Raw genomic sequence first — 20,381 nt, 5'->3', positions numbered from 1 at the left:
ACCCATGTTTTTTCTAGAAACCAGAGGCAAAGTTGAAAAGAACTGCAAAATAAAAATCTTTCGGGGCAAAATTATGTTGGGTGGTGATGTTTTTTAAAATGTCACTATCAGAAAAGAAAAAGGCAAGGCCACAGTCACGATACATTTGTATTTGTATAATTTGTTTCAAACTTAACATTGAAAGGAAACCAAAAGCAAATTAGGAAGTATTGTACAGGCAGCTCCCATTTTGTGCATGTTCAATGTATGCACAATTGTGCATGTGCGCACAATGTTTGGCACCAGAAAAGGGGAAGGGCAGGACAGGCTTACGCGCGATAACACTTGGAGGGCTACAGGTTTCCCATCCCTGCCCTAAGAAAATAAAAGTAGCTTTATTATATTAGGAATTGGAAAGTAGGCACCCTGTCTTCACCCATTACCTGATCCAGTTTGAACAATCCCTTTTCCAGGGTCTGCGAGAACTTTCCAAAAGCAATGTCCTGATTTCAATACATCAGGTATCAGTATCAGCACCACATTGGGTCTTGCCCACCCCCCGCCCACTCCAACAAAACATTCCCATTTCATGAAGGAATGCTTCTTCTTATCAGTAAAAACAGCCTCCCCGCTGGAAGCCAAATCCTGATCTACCCATAGTCTTCATGCATCATATTACGATGTACATATTTGGTTGATGATTTACAAATGCAAGCTTCCTAATTTTCTTTTGACGGGCCAGGCATATTTAGCAAGTCACATACATGGGGTGTGGGTGTAAAACAAGTCTGCTAGAATTGTTTTAACCAGTACTTTATTCTGTGGAATATATAAGATTCTCATCTCTCTGTTTTCCTTATTTGTTTTCTTGCTCTGGACTGTTTCTAGACAACCTATCTGTAATTTTTGATGTGCTCTTGAGTCCAGTTTGCCCAGTCTCCTGCAAAGCATGGGAGAAAGTACAAGCTGTCCCCTCCTGTGTCTAGTTTCTCTGCCCAGACTATATTAGGTGCATGTCATTCCAATATGCAACCAGTTAATAGAATCTTTCAGAACTCCTGCTGGAATAAACACAGGGCACCTGATGAGTCCTTTATGTCTTGCCAATTGGCTGTTGGGCCAACAATTACTGCTTTCTTTCACAGACTTCTGTAGCTTTCCATTTCTTTTCTGTGCTCCTACATGCCATGGAAAACAATTTGAAATGGAAATTAGCGCGATTGAGATCAATGTCAGCTGCAGCATACACAAAAGTATGATTATTGGAAAGCATGAACCGGATCAGGCAATTTAAGCATCAATATATCTTCCAACATTTCAGAAGAGAACATAAGGACAGCGATTTATGTCCTTGAAGGCCTGTCCTAGGCCAGGTGGTGGTGGTGTATGTGTTTGAAAAGCAAATATTAAGCAAATAATCACTAAATTATAATACACACCCTTTTCACATCATAGATCACTGCCTGACAGTGCAATATTAAACCTGCCTACCCAGAGGTGAGTCCTGTTGAATTCAATGAGGCTACTTCCAGGTAAGCAGCATTAGAACTGCACCCTAAGTGTCTTTGCCACACACATTTCTGAAGGTTTTGCTCCACTCGCTTACACTGTATTAATCTATTTGGCAGTAAAAATTAGCAAATGTCACTTTTTTTTAGTATCTGTGGCAATTTATCAATTTAATCATTCAGCTGCGAATGGTATCTCCTTTACCTATTTAGATACCAGCCCTGAAAGCATTTCATAGGCTTGGGTCTGAATATAATTTATGGGAGTTAATAGAAGAAAAGTTATTCCGCTGTGTAGGCCCCTGAAAAGCCTCTTCGGAGTGTCAGGGGTCCTTCCACTGCGAGATGATGGCTATGGCCTGTCCCCAAAGCCAGAGATGTTACTGCTTCTGAATACCAGTTGCTAGAAGCCACAGGAGGTGAGAGTGCTCTCCTGCTCAGACCTTGCTTGCCAGTTTTCCACAGGCATCTGGTTGGCCATTGTGACAACAGGATGTTGGACTAGATGGCCCATTGGCCTGAAACAGCAGGCTCTTCTTGTGTGATCACATGTTCAAGAGTTTGCTATGGGAGGGGGCTATTGACCCTGACATCAGGCAGAGCTCTTCATATAGGTCAATTCCCTCTACCACAAAACCCTCAAGCCCACCCCACACTGTTCAGGTTGTGCCCTCCTGGCCTTCTGGAGAGGCTTTCCATGGGATGCAGAGGGGACTTTCCTTCCACAAGCTTCCTTAAATTAACTTATCTTAGGATATAAACTATTAACACAAATACTGATACTGCAGTAATAGTTTTGAAACTGAACCTCTTGGCCTTCCTAAATCAGTGAAGTTACATTGCTTTAAAAATGTTAGATTCTCCCCACCAACAACACGCTCAACTCTATTAATTACAATCATTTTCACAGCTTATGCTGAAATAATATGTAAAACTGGTTTTTAAAATTAAGAGACTTATGGCTATCTTACTTAGCATATGTCTTAGATAACAGTTTTTGTAATGAAAACTACAATGTCACAGTCTCTGATCTAATCTGCACAAGCACTTACCCTGCTCGCCCACAGTAAAATGTTGAACTGGGCAACTGGCAGTTAATATTAGAAATACTGAACAGATAAAAATATATGGACCATCAGTATCCCTTCCAATCTCCAACAATTGTATGTTTTCTCCTTATTATATCAGCCCAAGAAAAATAACGCATCTTCATTGTAGAAATAAGCAGATCAGGAATCTAGAGGGAATTTTATAACTTTCCCTATTTTTCCACAACAGTTTGCCATCTGATTTGACTGATTTCCCCTTCAAAACACTAATACAATATAAGTAAATATTAATAATTATAATGGGCATATACATAGAAAGTTGAATGCATGACACTCAAAGAAGATTATCATGGCAGTTTTAAACAACATACCTCTTTATGTGTTGGGTATGTATTCAAAATTTGAAACTGAAAAACATTAGAATTTGTCTGTAAATTTCTTGTAAAATATCTATATTTATATCTAGTCACAGTCCTTCAGTAACAGCAATACATTGATTAAAATATTGTTTAATAAATGCCAGTTAAACTCCTCCTGCTTCTCTTCCCTAAAGCTAGAAAGCCATAGTAAATTGAATTTTCATTTGTTCATCTGGTATGTTGAGTTGTAAAAATGCACAACACTGAATGAAAAGGGAGCAACACAAAGCATTAAAAGCAAAGAACAGAAGATCTCTTATACAAATGTGAGGCAGCTAGTTTGACCCATTAAGGCCGTTTTGTTCATCTGAAATACTGCATCATCTCTCACCCTGCAGATTGACAATTCAACTCACCTGCCTTTCTTGTAGACTTCGTGAATTTCTTTCCCTTGCCAGTGAGCTCTGCATTCTGTGGACAAAACCCATGCCCAAAACAGCAAGAAAATGCTAAACTGCATTTTATGAACAGTCAACATGATATCCTCTGGTCTTATGTCCGGAAATAGTCCACAAAAGAAGAAGAAAACCAAAATGAAGATCCTTTTTCTCTTTTTAAGACATTATCAGTCTGTTCATTATTGAAAGGATGTTTACTCATACGAAAAATCATCCCACAGTATTTAATCTGGACAGTGGGGAAAGCAATTTCCACTAAACCTATAAATCCCTCTACGTCAGATGGCAGGGATTTTCAAACAGTGTAGAATTCATGGATCTGCACAGAACAATTATTCTTTTTCGCTTGAAACAGGCTATTGTACAAATTGGTTTAAAGTGAAGCATTTCAGGTATTTTAGAAAATGATATTTGTCATTCTCCTCTTGGAAAGCCAGGATTGTCCGGCTGTTCAGAGGCTGTCTAGCATAGCAGTTTAAACAGAAGGGAGGGTAACAGGAGCACCTGTTGAGATGTCTTTGTGTACCAGCACTGATTTTAACAAGCAGCCATTCTGGGGTGCATCATATACCAGCACTTCATTTTCACTGCTTTACTGTATGCGTGAAATATACTATTTTGCTCTGGTAGCACTCCGTCCTTGTTGTGTATGGAGATGCCATTATTGATGTGCTTCAAGGAACGTGCAGGGCTTGTGGCTTATGCTTTATTGCTGACTGTGTGCCAGGGTGCCTGGATATAGGAAGCATCCAATTATAAGGTGATAAAAGGTCTGCACAGAGTGAATTTCAAATCATCTCCAGAGCTGGATATTTATAAGCTAATCGTAGCTTATTATTCTCCTCTCAACAAAGTAGGAAATCTAATAGGAAAAGAAAGTGATAAAGAGTTTTCACAGGCTTGGGTAGTATCGTTGCCAGTATTTGGCAGTTCATGAAAAGGGTATGGATGCTAACAAAGGATTTAGAAAACTCGGAACTATTTGGGTGGGGATTCCCTCCCTGCTGTCAGTGCTGCCCATTCACTTGCCCCTCTCCGTTTGAGCCCAGTTCATGCACTGTCCAGAGGAAACAGGCATGGCGAGAAGATGGTGCTGCTGCATTTCCTTGTTCCTGCTGCTGCTCACTTTGTTAAAGGGGACAAGTGAACAGACAATAACAGTAAGGAGGAGCATCAGCAGAGCCAGTGGGATCCAGGGGTTGGGAATGGGCCTCCTCCTGGGGTGTGAACCTTGGCCCATGCCCAACAATGCTGACCTCTGATGCTAACCCCAAGATAGCTGCACCTGTTGTTCCCTTCCCAATAAGTCACAGAGAATTCCAAACCCCGGAGATGGAATATGCAGTGGAGGGGAGATCAGCATCCCAAACCTTACTGGTTGCATTTGCCATGGTGGAAAAGGGTGTTTGCAGCAACTCCAGACTGTCACAGTTGAAGGGCCCAGGTCAGTAGCAGCTTGCCTTCAAGGTGCCAGATTTTGGAAAGACTTTAAAGGGCCAACAATATCATATTAGTATTGCAAAGGCTGACACATTGTGTTATCAGAGAAATTGAGCCCCAAACACCACATTTTGCATGGTCTTACAAATACAAACAACTATGCAGCAATGTAATTTGACTTCACTACACACCTATTTTGCCCTTTTGTTGTTGCTGCTTGCATTTATATCCTGCCCTTTCCCCCAAGGAACCCAAGGTGGCATACATGGTTATTCCTTCTTCATTTAATCCCCACAATAACCCTGGAAGGTAGGTTCAGCTGAGAAGCAGTGACTGGCCCAAGGTTACCTAATGAGCTTCATAGATGAGTGGGGATTTGAACCTTGGTCTTCCAGATCCTAGTCCAATGCTCAAACCGAACTGGTTCTCCACATGTCATTAACAAGAACAATTGCATCGCACCTGGACACAATATAATAAGATATGAAGTGTTTAGCCCTACCACCAGATAACAGGTGACAGTTACCCAAGAGGCAGACAATGTTTCATCTATTTATTTCTGATATTTATTTATTTATTTATTTATTTATTTAAAATCTAGGTATTTGTGCAACAGTTCAGTGGATCAGTCATCCATTTTCTTGGTGGTTTCTGAATGAACACAACAATCTGATTACTGATATCACTGCCAGTCTTTCACCTTGGCTTTGGTACCATAGTCTCAATTGGTGATATTGAATTTCCAGGTACTGCTGCTGCATCTGATGATTGTTGCACCAATATGCAGATGACACCCAACTCTATTTCTGTTCCATCTGGACCAGGAGAGGCAATTGAGGTGATAGACTGGTGCCCAGAGGCACTGATGGACTGGATGTGGGACAATAAATTGAAGCTGAATCCTGAAAAGACAGAGGTGTCATGGGTCCCAAGTTCTTGAGTCCAGGAAGTGGGGAAATGTCCTGCCCTGGGTGGGCTTGCACTTCCCTGTAAGGAGCAGGTCCACAGCCCCGGGGATGCTCAGGTGTTCAACCTTAACTGGAGCCTTGTGTGCGTATGTATGTGCATGTGATGTTTCAAATGGCTCATGGAAAGTGATTCATAAATGAAATTAAAAACAATGATAGAAATTAATAAGATTATACATGATGTGGGTAAAGAGAAAGAGAGATTTTCTTCCACTCTTGAAATAATACTAAAACTTATGGACATATGGTGAAGCTGAATGGGAGATTCAGTACAGATAAAAGAAAACACTTTTTCATAAAGTTCATAGTTAAACAATCAAATTTGCTCCAAAAAGAAATAATGGGACTTGAATGGTTTTTAAGGGATTTATACAAATTCATGAAGGGAAAGACTGCTAGTTATGATTGACATTGTTCTATTTCATGTTATAAAGTGTGTAGCCTGTAATTCTCACATGAACTCTGGAGTGCTTCCAGGTTTCATGCCGAGTGTCAGGTTAGCCTGTGAGAATTGCAGGCTTGTGTGCAAACTGCACACTTATTAACACTCCACTGTTGGAGGCAGTATACCTCTGAATACCAGTCTCTGTGAATTACAGATGGAGAGAGTGCTGTTATGCTCAGATCCTGTTTGCAGGCTTCCCATAGGCATCTGGTTGACCAACAGGATGCTGGACTAGATGGGCCTATGGTCTGATCCAGCAGGGCTATTCTTATGTTCTCATGACAAGCTGGCTCACTCAGCAGAGCATGAGACTCAGGGTCGTGGGCTCGATCCCCACGTTGTGCAAAAAGATTCCCGTATTGCGGGGGATTGGAAGAAATGACCCTCATGGTCCCTTCCAACTCGACAATTCTATGAGTCACTCCCTTGTTTTCTTTCTTGCATAGATTGTTATTTCCCTCAGCTTCTTTAGACATGTACTATATTGCTCTGTCCCCCACATGTTAGCAATTTGAAGAGCAGTTTAGTTATAAAAGAAGTAGTTAAGGTCTCGAGACAGACCTCATGCAGGCAGGAAGAGAGAGAGGTACCGTACTCTGTGGGCATTGGCAGATGTGCAGTTGAACTCCATTGGAGCCTGGATTTACTGAAAAGCGTGGAGGAGCCAGAGGGCCAGGTCATATGGGTGTGGAGGGAGTATTCTCAGCTTCAGGATTTTATGCCAGGAAATGGGAGTGATAGTATTATTTTTAATATCTCACTTAGAGCAGTAAAATGTCCGAGGCTGGCTTTCTGCTGTTGTGTAGGAATGGAGGAATGAAAAAGCATCACAGGTTCAGATCACCAACCCAATATGCTGCAGCCTTCTGAACAAGCGTCAAGTGAGAGAGAAGCCCGATAGTAAGCCCTCCTACGAGGGAATTACAGTACATTGAGTCTCATAATCTTAAAGGCATGCATGGCTGATGTGTACTTGGCATGGAATATTCCTCTCCCCATACAGCCATAACAGAAGGAGAAAGAAATCCAATGTCAAGTACTTCTTATACCATAAGAATCACAACCAGATTATTATAAATTTCAAAATGAAAATGCTTCTACTACCTGAACATCTATTTCAGCCCCACAGTACTAAGTCCCCAAGCTGGGTACCTCCTGAGAAAAACCCTCTCATAAGGCTCTATCTCCTTCCCCTGAAATGGACAATATATTTTAACATGTCACTGTTGAAATAGTCCACATTTTACATAAGTTACTATTCTTCCATTTCTATGCTCCAGGAAAATTTAATTGGAATCAGCAGTCTCTATATTCATTCTATTTGTGCCTTATTGCCTACGTCAGGGATGGGGACTCTCTTACTCTTCACAGGTTGCTTTTGGACACCTATTTGCATCATCCCTGATGCACTGGCCATGCTAGCTGGGGTGGATGGGAGCTGGAGTCCAACAACCTCCAGAGGGCCACAGATTCCCCACCTCTGTACTAGGACTTCCATATATCCCTGTAATAATACTGTACAGTAGTACTGTTTGTTTGTTTGTTTGTTTGATCAATACAGTAGTACAGTGATAAAACTCTTTCCTGTTATATTTCGCATCACTTCAGTTTCCTGGTTCTAATTAATCTAAGTTGCTGAGGGAGAAAAACGGCATTATCGGCTCCACATCTTGAGTGAAATGCCATGGGATGCTCAGGTGAAAAATGATACATATTTTATAGCCCTAGAAATAAATTCAGTAAAACAACCAGCAGATGGCATTTTTGTAGAAAGAAAATGGTTGAGAGTCTTAACCTAGGATAAGAATATGAAGCAAGCTATCATTTTGAAAATGCTGTGGTATTGTCTCGTTCTGTACTCAACCTTAGCTCCCAGCCCTGGACAGAATAATATTATAGGGACAAAAGCTTACAAGGTCAGGAACAATCAAAGCGCTTGAAATGAGGGATGCTATAACAGAACTGATTCATTTGTTGTCCCACATGGAAAAACCTTCCACATCCCCAGCCTGTCTGATACAGTTTTACCAGATTTGTGTTGTCATGATTTTGGTTTGTTTGTTTTTTTACTGCTGACATCTGTATCCTGACCTTCATTTAAAGCCCCCCCCCCCCCCCGTTATTGGGTGAGGGATGCCATAATGGTATCTGCACAGCTGCAAGCAGATTCAAAACCATTGTTGGCTGTTTGAGGGGCTTTCCAATGGTAAATGGGGATAGTCAGAGGCTACATTAAAATAGAGTGAAACCAGGGGAATCTCTGGAGCAGTTGGAGCAGTTTATCTTCTCTTATAATTCTCCTAGCAGTTATTATTGGAGAAAATAAAATGCCACAACACTCATGACCCCAGGTCTCCTGAAACCAGAGCAAAAATAAAAACACAGGCAGAATATAGTTCATGTGCATCTAAGCCTGTGTAAATCCCTAAATGGATTGTATACTGTATAAAGAAAGGGGAATAAGCAAGGCAGAATGCAGTCAAGAAGCAGAAATCTCAAATGCTGCTCCTGAAAATTGGCCACATGCCAACATGAGCTAATGTGGCCGGATGTTGCTCAGATCTGCTCTGTTTAAAAGAACAACAGAATTCAAACCAAGATACTTCATTTACATCTCCACACAAAACACTGACAACATTGCCCTTGCACTGCAGCTGTTGCCCATCTTGCTTTTGTCACTGTAACCTTCTGCACCCTCACAAATACTTAGCTGGGTTTATTTGCACCCTCACAAACAACAGCAGGCCCTCTGTTTTCTCCCTTATGTTCCTCCCTCACACTCCCCTCCCTTCCTCCTTTCCCTCTCAATTTCACTTTTGTCTCTCAACTCCCACAGACCCTGCTCTACACCTCAATACCCTAACTCTCTTTTCTCTTCTGTCCCTCATCTCAGCCCTGTTTCATTCATTCTCTCCCTCCAGTAAGGACCACCCCTTCCAGAATGCCCCATCTCCCCCTTAAGATGCTGTCTCTATCATGCTGCATTCCTTCTATCTCTTACCAGCTCTCTCATTCTCACTCCCTTTCTAAATCTCTCAGCTCCAGACTGCTCTTTCTCACCAGCAGCTTTCCTTTTCATGCCATCTGCCAGTTCTTCAGTTTCTCTGTCTTCTATCAGACTGTGCTAGGAACTCTCCACTTGGACAATAGAGTCCAGGAATTACTCTCTGAAGGAACCTGGCAAGTGAATATACGGTAACTGTACTGGCTAATACGAATCCTTGCTGTGTTGGGAGATGTGTTCAAGGTATTATATGTGACACCTTAGGCTGGCATCAAGAGTGCCATCAAATCTGAGCATTTGGAAGTCCCCCACCCCGCTTTTGAGTCTTCTCTGAATAAATTTTCCTTCATGAGTCTAAGTTCTCAACTTCAGCCTCAGAAAGTGTTTCCTCTGATCATTCACATGGGAGAATGGTAAATTTAAGATTAAGGGATATGATAACAGGCCACTGATACAATATGGTACTTTTAATAATTTTGGGCTTATCCACACTTGCCTTTTGTCTGCTCTTTCCATGCAGAGGTCTACGCTTAAATGTTCTGTGTCCAATCTAAAGCTGAATTGGAGCAAACATTAATTCAAGTTTTCTGCAGATTGTCATTAAAGTGCAAATTTTCATGGGGAAAGCTCCAGAGCAAAAAGAGAAGGACACAGAACTTTAAATCGCAGGGCATGCTTGGAAAGAGCAGAGGAAAGTTAACTGTGGGTACGCCCTTTACTGCAAAGTTAAAGAGTTAGTCATAGTCACTGAATACTGAGTTAGTACTGTTTCTGTGAGGAAACTGTACAGGGTAATTAAACACTATGCAATAGAACAAAAGATCATTACCCCCATCTCTTTCTCTCTCCCCCCTCACTTTCCCCCCAGTCGCACAATGTCTATAACAACAGTGTCTCATACCGAATGTAAACAAACTGTAAGACTATGAATTGAAAGTGGAGATACTATATGTACTTTTCCTTGCTTATTTGTTTTGTAACACAACAAAATCTTTACTAAAAACTGATTTTAAAAAAACTCAGGTAAAACAAGCTACTGTACTTAACCCTCTTGATATAGGATACACTTTGACCAGGCACCTGAAACTCAGCAGGGACAGTGCCTGCCTAACTTCTTGTGGAAGGGAGTTCCATAGAGTTTGGCCCACAACACCCAAAGCATGACTCCTTGTTGGCTTGCATTGTCCTTCTGGCCCATAGGAAGCCACCAATAGGCCTTCCCCTAATGATCTCAGTGACCAACTTGCAGTTTACTGGGTAGGGTGGTCCTTAAGGTCTCCTGGGCCTAAGTTAGTCAAGGCTATGTACAGTAGTATATGAACCTTGAACTTGACCTGGGAGCAGATGGGAAACCAGTGCTGGTCTTTAAACACCAGTGTCATGTGTTGATGGTAGTCTGTACCCGTCACCAGTCTAGTTGCATCATTCGGCACTCCAGGGTCCTCTAGGGTTTCAGAGAAGGAACATTCCCAGCCCTCCTAGAAGCTGCCAGGGGATGGATGTGGGAGTTTCTGCATCACCTCACCTTAGACACTCTATATTCACTCACAGCCAAAATTACCTTTCAGCTTCACTGATTTTCAGCATTCCTTGTCTGACTCTTCTGCTGCTGAACTTAGAATATTTGATTACTTTAAATAATATAACAGGGGTTAGCCAGTTTCTGAGAAAAGGCTTGAAACCATAAGCAAGTGTACAGAGATTGTAGGCTACATAATTGCTGCTCATCCTCAACATGTTTCTATTAATCTAGATTGGTTCTAGATCCTGCCATCCACAAAGGTGGGTGTGGCTACTTGATGTGCATTTGAAAACTCCCCTTGATTAGGTTTTCCAGCCTTTTTCTCCCTACACATGTCCCAGGTGAAGGAAGAAGTGAGTGGCAATTGCAGTCTTGGTGTATGCTTCTCAGGTGTGTTTCCCCCCTCTCTCATTCTCCTTTCTTTTTTGCAATTTTAAATTCTTGAACTTTGAATGTTGTGTGTTGTATGTTTTACTGTTGTAAGCCACTTTGAGGCATACATGGTGGAAAATGGACTGTTTTTAAATTAATTAATTAAAATGCATAAAGTGAACCTCTGCCATAACTGAAGACAGTATTGAGCCAGTATCCCATATTCCAAATGGCACCTGGAGTTCATGAAAAAAAGCACTGTCTGTCTCTAGCTGGAGAAGTAAGAGCCACAGCTACACTGGAGACTGATGAACGCAAAAGAAAGGTGAGTTTCAGTGACAAGCAACTATGGTTGTGTACACATTACACAGCAAGGTTGTTCTTTTTGGATCAAAGCTGGTTTGCAGGAGAAGCAATTTCAAAACACAGTATTTCATAAGAAATGATAGGAGAGAGATGGATTGTTGCAGATAATGTGTGTACACTGCTTCCCAAACCAACAGTGGGAGTGCACTGGACACAGAGTAAGCAGAAGTGTGTGTACAGCCTGAGTGAGGTCCAAGCTTTGTAGTGGCATGGCTGCACACTGGAGAATTTGCTTTCTGAGCAGCCTCCAAATGGTCACATATTCCTGACTGTTAATTTTCGCATTATATTTGACCTTCCACGTAAAGGTCACATAAAAACCACTCCCAGAGAACTAATGTAATGTAATGCACTTATTTCCAAGTTATTTGATTCCAGAAAAATGCTTTTGCAGCCCCCTTCACCTGGAAAACCATGATAGTAAATTGACGGAATTTGGGGCGGTATACTGGCATACAATTCTTTCCAGCTGTTTTCATGGGGGAGCAGAACCAGAAAGCTCGGGAGAGTAATGTTGCCTCAATGATGTTGGTTGCCTTGTGAATGAAATTTAGCATGACATGCTGACATATTGGTCAAAAAGCCACAGTTCTATACAGGTACTGGGAATATTAGAAAATGAGGCAGAAGCTCTAACACAATATTCCCCATGTCTGAATGTACCCATAAAGCATGGACTACTTGTTGCTTGGAGTAACCTCCTTCTTTCAAAATTAAGTATGGCACTGATTGAATTAGCATGCATGTGGTTGTTTTTTTTAATGTAAATAGCAGTTGAGGGATGTAGGAGGCAGCTTCCTGGACCTGAGAAGCTGGGGAGGGAGAGTTTAACCCTTTCGTGCCATGGTCCCAATGAAAATCTGCCACAAGCACTTGTGAGGGAGGTCTCCTTTAGCATCTAGAAAAGGAGCCTTTTCCAACCCCTATGAGAGTCTGCTGATCAAGCTTGTTTTCAAACAGGTTGAAGAATCTTTCTGCTTGATCCTTGACTTCTAAGTTTAGTCTGTAACGATTCACCATTATACTCCATATTGCTTGAAGAGCAGACATGGTCTCCTACGATGCGTGAGGCAGAGCAGTGCTTTCCTGAACTGATGATTCAGCAGAAGGTGGACAACTCAGCAATGTCTGAGAGATTTTTTAATCTTCGGAGGGAGAGTAGGTGGAGGGCGAGAGAGACGATATTAAAAATAGAAAGATCAGAAAGGGGAATGCAGCTGCCAGATGTCGATAAGAAAGGGATTGCTGCTGCACAACTGTAACATGGGAGGTGATTCGTGCTATAGGAAAGGCAGCATTCATATTCTGCATGATTTCATCTGTCCTTATTTTCTCCTGCCAAAGAAGGTCAGGCTGAGGATCTGTGAACCTGCTTGGGTTCACTGTACAATGATCAGATTTTGCTAGCAGAGATAATTTGGAATGATAGCTTAATTTTCTTATGGAAAAATGTGCTCTGTGTGTTTGTGTGTGTGTGTGTGTGTGTGTGTGTGTGTGTGTGTGTGTCTGCGTCTGCGTCAGAATAGTCAGGAAATAAGAAGAGGAAAAAAGTAGGTTGATGGGATAGCCAACAGCCCATGAAGGCAATGGCTTTAACATAACCTGACCTCACTGAGGAAATTCTAATAAACTGGCAATAAACCCCGGGAATAGAAGAAACATGGCCTTCAGACAAAGCTGCCTGAAGAAGCAGCAGACCTGAGCAGCTGGCCATCTTTCAGACCAGTGGTGTGCCTTGCATTGCAGCCTTTGCTAAATTGTTCATTTCATGCTCCATGGAATCCCCAACACAAGTTGTTAATTCCATCTTGGAGATGAACTCGGAGGACCCTGGGGCAGCCCAAGGCAATTGCTTCTGTAGTGATGAGCAGGGCAGAATGTTAACTGCAGAGGCAGGGGATACATACAAGGCAGGAATTAAAGAGAAGATCGAAGAGGAAATACTGCTTTGACCGTGTTCTATTTCATCAGTAGCTGAAAATGTTGGCAAGCAACTGCTTATGGAAAAGATGAACCTATAAAATGATGCTGTACTGTGACAATAACTATTGAAAGTAATCAATAGTCTCCAGTGGTTTAGAACTAAACGCCTAAAACCTATAGCTCCAGCTGTGGGGAGGCAGATTTGGTCTGTCCTATGCCTCCGGAGATGCCCTCCCAGAGGCCATATCGGATTTTAGTTTTAAAAATTCAGACTGGGGTAGGGGAAATCTTTTGAGTCGCTTACTCCCCCCCCCCCCCCAACTATGCAGAGTTATGAAAGGTGGGGGAAGAAACGAACTCTTGAACCTTGCTAGAAGATATTAAATGCATATCCAACAGAAGCGGGCTGTTCTTAGTCTGGTGAAAAAATGTGTGTGTATTTATTCCCCCCTGGTGGAGCAAATGTAAAACTGCAAATTCTATCTCCCAAATTATTTTAAAATATTCCTGTGCTGTGACAGTGGCATGCAAAAATGATTTAAACTTGAGGGAGGGGAGGGGAAACATAAAGCAGATTAATAATTATTTTTAGAGACATTGGGCTAGATTCAAACTTAGCTGGCTGCTCCTAATTACCATTGCACTCACTGAAATTTAAGCCATCCCCAAAGTCCCTTTGATTTCAATGGGAATCCTATACATTTCTAGTGAGGCATAAGAATGAGTGAATTTGTCCATTTCAGTTTTTATCTGTTTCTAATTTTTCTAATCTTAAATTTGGTTTTCAACATTTTCACATCATTTTTAAAATAACCCTCATGAAAATGCACCAGCATTTTAGTGCAACTTCCCTTAACATACACACATCTTTGCAAAGCAGTTTCTCCATATATAATGTGTTTTGGCATGCTGTCTTCACTAACACATGGATTTTTTTATGCACATTTGCGGATTTTGAAGGATGGCTATGTTTTGGTGCACATATTATTTTAGAAAGAGTGAATTCACCTTAAATGTGAGCTGAACCAAATCCCTCCATCCCTATACAGCAGTTATAAGTGCCACAGGATTCCTTCACAGAGGGGAATCCTATGGCAAAGTCTCCTGGAATGAGATGCATGGGATACACTAGATCTCTAATTCAGTCAGGCTCAACTAGTTTTAAGTCCCCAACCCCTGCTCAATCAAAGATACACTTCCATAACTTACTCATCCTGATTCAACCAGGACTTGCTGAGCCAAGGCCGACGTAAGTCCCCCAAAGTGGGTGCTCTGGGGACATGGCTGGAGCAGAACCAACGAGGGGGATCCTAAACTCTGCCAGTTTGGTCACGTAACCTGGCAACCCAACATAAAATGCTATTTTAATGGTTTGCCACAGTTAGGCAGAGGAGAAGTTGCAGAGTTTGGATCTGGTATAACTTTGTGCCAGCTTAAATTGCAGCAGCTTGTTTTATGCCAGCTTCTGGTCCATAGGATTGCTCCCTTAGTCTAGAAGATCTAACACATTATATTTGCACACACAGTTTTCCTTTCTTTATGCCTCATATTTCCTTGTCAAAAAGAGAGAGAGAGGATTGTGGCCATAAGAAAGATAGAGGCTGTTTACTGGGGAGAACAAGTAGGCAGGGAAGCTGTTGTGAGTTTGGAAGAAAAAAAGATGAGCAAAAAAATGAAGGAATTGGGGAGAGTTAAGCAAAATAAGAAAGTGGAGATTAGTAGGAGATGATAGATGGGATAGAGGGCATTGACAGTGCCTCCTTCTATATGCTCTATTAATTTTCTCTGCAGTAACTTGTCTGTCGCTGACTTAAAAGCCTTGTGGGTGTTTGTTCTTCAGGCTAAATATATTTGACCCACATTTGATTGTCAAATATACCACATATTATCAAACATACCACAGCAGCTGCAGTGTGTGTGTGTGTGTGTGTGAGAGAGAGAGAGAGAGAGAGAGAGAGAGAGAGAGAAATGTCAAGCTTTATCATTTATGTTCATGAATTTGCATGTATGCACATTTGAAACACCTTCAGACATGCTTGTACACCAGAGATTCTTGTTGTCTCATTCTGAGATTTTGGTGAGGGAGCGTAGTCTTGAAGAAAGCCATTGCTAGCAATTAATACTAACAAAAATGTCAGCAAGCCTTCCCCAAAAGGCAAAAATACAAATGGCGATTTACCAGGGTCAAGCGTGAAAAATTAGGGTCGTGCTTGATAAATCAGGACAGTTGTAACTTGTGTGGAGGCCTTATGCTGAACCATGGAAGCACCCCTGCCCTGCCTCCATGGGCTAGGTCATTCTCCCTTGTTACAAATTAATTTGCTGCAACACAGAGAATTAGGTCATTCTGTTTCTTATAATTGCAATGTGAATTGTGTTTTGGATTTGATCCAGTTCTCCTTTCCCATTTTTGTAGACATAGTGAGATAGCCTTGGACAGAGATTGCTGCAAGCTTAACAAAAAAGTGGTGGCCGTGCCTTGTGCTCCTTGCATTTGCGTAGTGGAGAGCTGGGGGAATGTGCCTGGGAATGCTGCTTTGTTTACATATACTGAAGGCTGCTCTGCTTTGTTTACATATTCTGAAGGCTGCTCTTATCATTGAGTTCCTGCTTCTCCTTCAAACGGACACTGCTGTTCCAGGACTTATATTCCCTCCACACACAAACACATTTCCTAAGACCAGCGGGCTCGTAAATGATAGGTTGCCTTCATACAGTCTATTTTAAAGTGTGCCACACAGTTTCATGTTGCTGCTGGCCAGGCTATTTTGCCCATAGCAGAAATTAAGATCCTTTCAAACTTGGCAACTTTTTTAAAAATTACAAATATTGTTCTTTATTATTCTCTCCTGTGTGATATAGAAGCCTGATTCAGTTTATGGCCCAAATCAGGCCTGGGCTTTGTCATCCTGGGCCTAATCTGAGGTGCCAAATAAGGCCCGAAACCAGATAAGGGGGTACATTCACTGCCCTAGTGTTTATTGTTCCAATACAATGTTTTCAAAGTAAATACATTTTGCTTTGCCACTAGTATCCTTGCTGCTAATGTCAATAAAAGCAAGTACATGCCCTCTTCCCTCAGTGGTAAAGCACAATGCTTTTGTATTTGATTTTGATATAAACTGGGCTGCTCTTACCTGATTTTTTCAGTGTACTCCCCACATTTTAAAATGCATCACGTTTGGTGTTCAGAGTTTGTGCTAACGTCCGGTTCTTAACTGTTAGGTGATTAGCCACCATCAGTTCTGTGCCACGTGTGTTTTCTGGCCTTTGTCCTTGCTCTAAAAATGCAAGGGATAAGCTCTACTCCTCTTTCTTTCGCTGATCTGAAGCTCCTATAGTTTCTAATTGTAAATGCATGCAAATGGGGCGCAACCACTCCAGCACATACTATATGCCCTTTTATTCATTTTGTTTCATTTCCTTTGTGTGTGTGTATTTCAGTTTCTTTTCCTCAGTGACACCTTTAAGAATTTGCAACAGTTCTCATCTTGTGCCATAGGAAGAGATTGCCAGTGCTTATCTTCACACTCTTGATCATTTGTCAGGCTGACACGCTGCTCATGATTTGAGAACAGTTCATATTATTAAATGGTCCAATAAACAATGCTCGTGCCCAATAATGGTTTTGGGCCAGCAAAAATACTACTTCTTGCTTAAGACACCTGATTTTTGCTGTTCTTAATAATAATAATAATAATAATAATAATAATAATAATAATAATAATTTATTATTTATACCCCGCCCATCTGGCTGGGCTTCCCCAGCCACTCTGGGCGGCCTCTAACAAAATATTAAAATACAGTAATGCATCAAACATTAAAAGCTTTCCTAAACAGGGCTGCCTTCAGATGTCTTCTAAAAGTCTGGTAGTTGTTGTTCTCTTTGACATCTGGTGGGAGGGCGTTCCACAGGGCGGGTGCCACTACTGAGAAGGCCCTCTGCCTGGTTCCCTGTATTACTATGTATTACAACCCTCAGTGTCCAAGCCTGAGGAGAATGATGTTGCACGCATCCCAGTCTCTGAGTGGCTACAAACTCCAGAGGTTCCAATGCTTACCCAGAGTTCAGTTTACTTGGAAAGGTCAGTTGAAACTGTGATGTCTTTAGGATATAGGTTTATTTACACATATATACAACCTGAGCATAGGCAGTGGAAGGCCTCACAACCCTAGCAGGTCTTGTTTCCCCATTAGGTTCTTAAGGGAATCTTAGCAGTGGTTTTGAATTCAGCACAGGGCAGGGCAGCCCTCTCTGTGTCTCTTGAGCGCCCAGCATCACCCAACTCACACACAGACTATGGCTATTGTTCTTCTAACTTACAAGATGATGTCCTCTCAGTCAGGTAAGTTGGTGTGGAAATTCCTACCCCTTCCTGGATATAACTGTTACTTAGTTGTCACTTTGGCAACATGGTTCACCCTTTAAGATGCTGATGTTGGAACTTAGCCCGGCCAGCTAGGACCATTATTTTACAAGGAGACTAGTTTACAAGGAAACCTGTTCATCAGTTTTCACTTAATGCAAACCTGCCATTCCACAGGCATCACTTAATGGGAATGTATATGGGGAAAGGCAGTATTTTTTAGTAAGTAATTTGGTTCTCTCCTGTCGAGTTTCAGCATTTTTTTGGGTGGATATTTGTTTGCTCTCTGGTGTTATCGGTGAACTAGTTGTTAAAAGAATTGGCATTTTTCTCTGTGAAGCATTGCGAGGTGTGCAGATGAAGGCAACCAACATGATAAAAGGTCTGGGAACCAAGCCTTATGAGGAACAGTTGAGGGAATTGGGTATGTTTAGACTGAGAGGAGATAGGATAGCCATCTTCAAATATCTAAAGGACTGTCACATGGAAGACAGAGTGAGCTTGTTTGCTCCTGCTCCAGAGGCTAAGACCTGAACCAATGAATTCAAGTTACAAGAAATGAGATCCTCACTAAATATCAGGAAGAGCTTTCTGACAGTAAGAGCTGTTTGACAGTGGAACAGACTCCCATGAGAGGGGGTAGATGTGCCTTCTTTGGATATTTTTAAGCAGAGGTTGAATGGCCATCTGTCATGTATGATATAGTTGAGATTCCGGCATTGCAGGGGGTTGGACTCGATGACCCTTGGGATACCTTCCAACTCCACAATTCTATGATTCTTAGCAGAATAAGCAGGAGGGTCCCCAAATGCAGCCAGGTTGCATTACAACATTTTGAAGTGAAGTGATAACACATCACCATTTAAAGACCCCATTAAGTGCAGAGTCTGAAGTAACCTAATTGCACCATTGTCTACCTCACTTGATTACTCCAAATATCTCGGAGTATAAAATAGCATCACTTCTCTGGCAAAATGTAGCCTATTTATTTACAGGTCAAATTTGAATCTCCCACTCTTCTTGGTTGAAGAGTAACTTTAGATATGGGAAGATATTTTAGGGGGCTTTCCCCCCCCTGTGGAACAAAGCCGGATTTAAAGGTTTGGAGTGGTGAATGATTGCAACCCTTGATCCACAGCCAAAAGCATTACATTACATAAAGAGTTTTTGTCTTCATTAGGAATTAATCTGTACTAACCAACTGTCAGTTGGTGATGACAGTTTATTGCCTTCCCTTAACAAGGCAACAGGACATACTTAATTTATCTATTGAGCTAGATATGAAAAGTAGAAACACACATACCTACATATTTTAAAATCAGCTATCCATCATGGATGCCCACAAATGTACCATTTTATGAGTGCATTTTGCTAACTATCTGGAAATAAGTTGATGTTGCTATCTAGGCCTGCTTTCTTTTCCTATCTCACTGTCTACATACCAAAAAGCATCTGCATCTGTGATGACCTACAGTGGTACCTCAGTTTACAAACTTAATTCATTCTGGAAGTCCGTTCTTAAACCAAAACCGTTCTTAAACCAAGGTGCGCTTTCCCTAATGAGGCCTCCCGCTGCCAGTGCCCTTCCACTGTTTGGCTTCCGTTCTTAGACCGAGGTAAAATTTGCAATCTGGGACACTACTTCCAGTTTTGCAGAGTTCGTAAACCGAATAGTTTGTAAACAGGGCTGTTCTTAAACTTAGGTATCACTGTATTTCCATACAGACAAAAATAGAATGCTCAGTGCTCTGGGAAAAGGCAGAAGAACAGCAGAGAAAATACAGGAGGGCAACATTCAGATGATGACATCAACTGATCAAACCCTTACGGGCAAATTTGCTGGGAAGTTCCGAAGCCTCCCATATTAAGCCTCTCATATATCTTTTGGAAGACCAGTCAAATGATATTACACTGGCCATGGCAAAGTTTCTTTCAGAGGTTATAAGAAACAAATATCATTATGCCCTAGGTAAAAAAAAAAATGATTGCCTTGGTTTCTTCCATCTGTCTGTCTGGTCGTTTTAATTGTATCAGTTTTGAAATTGGTTTGTGGGTCTTTGGACCGCAATAAATATGGATTGATTGATTATGACATCACGTATAAGAAAAAGTTGAGTGAACAAAGTGTGACAGTTCCACACTAAATGGCTTTTGTGGATGCATCCTAGAAATGTTTCAACTTCAGTTTAGATGAGTTTCTGTGTACACAAGAATTTTGCCATTCCCTAGTCTCGTTAACGTAAGCCCACAACGGCCTGGTCTACACATGCAGTAGAAGAGGAGGTAATGGAAAGAAAGGGTCCATACATGATAGAATACACTTTATCATTTCAGACTGTGTGTAGGGTGTGGGTGGGTGTGTCACATTTTTCAGTGCCCCTATAAGGTTGTTTTTTTAAAAAAGTAAATAAATCTGAAATTAGAAAACTAGCAACAGCAGGGAGTGAGTTTGGATACAGACTCTTTCTGTGAGGGGCTTTTTTTTTTAACTTGCAGAAAGCTTGCACATAGATTAGTAATTTTTTTTAAAAAAAGTCACATACCCCACCAGTAGTCTGAAGTATTACAGTCCACTCTACCACCTCAGGATTCTACTATCTCATTCTTTTGGATGTGTAGAT

This window comes from Podarcis muralis, chromosome 3, assembly GCF_964188315.1.
Source record: "Podarcis muralis chromosome 3, rPodMur119.hap1.1, whole genome shotgun sequence".
Lineage (NCBI taxonomy): Eukaryota > Metazoa > Chordata > Lepidosauria > Squamata > Lacertidae > Podarcis > Podarcis muralis.
The sequence above is the reverse complement of the archived record's forward strand: the minus strand, read 5'-3'. Positions refer to the sequence as shown.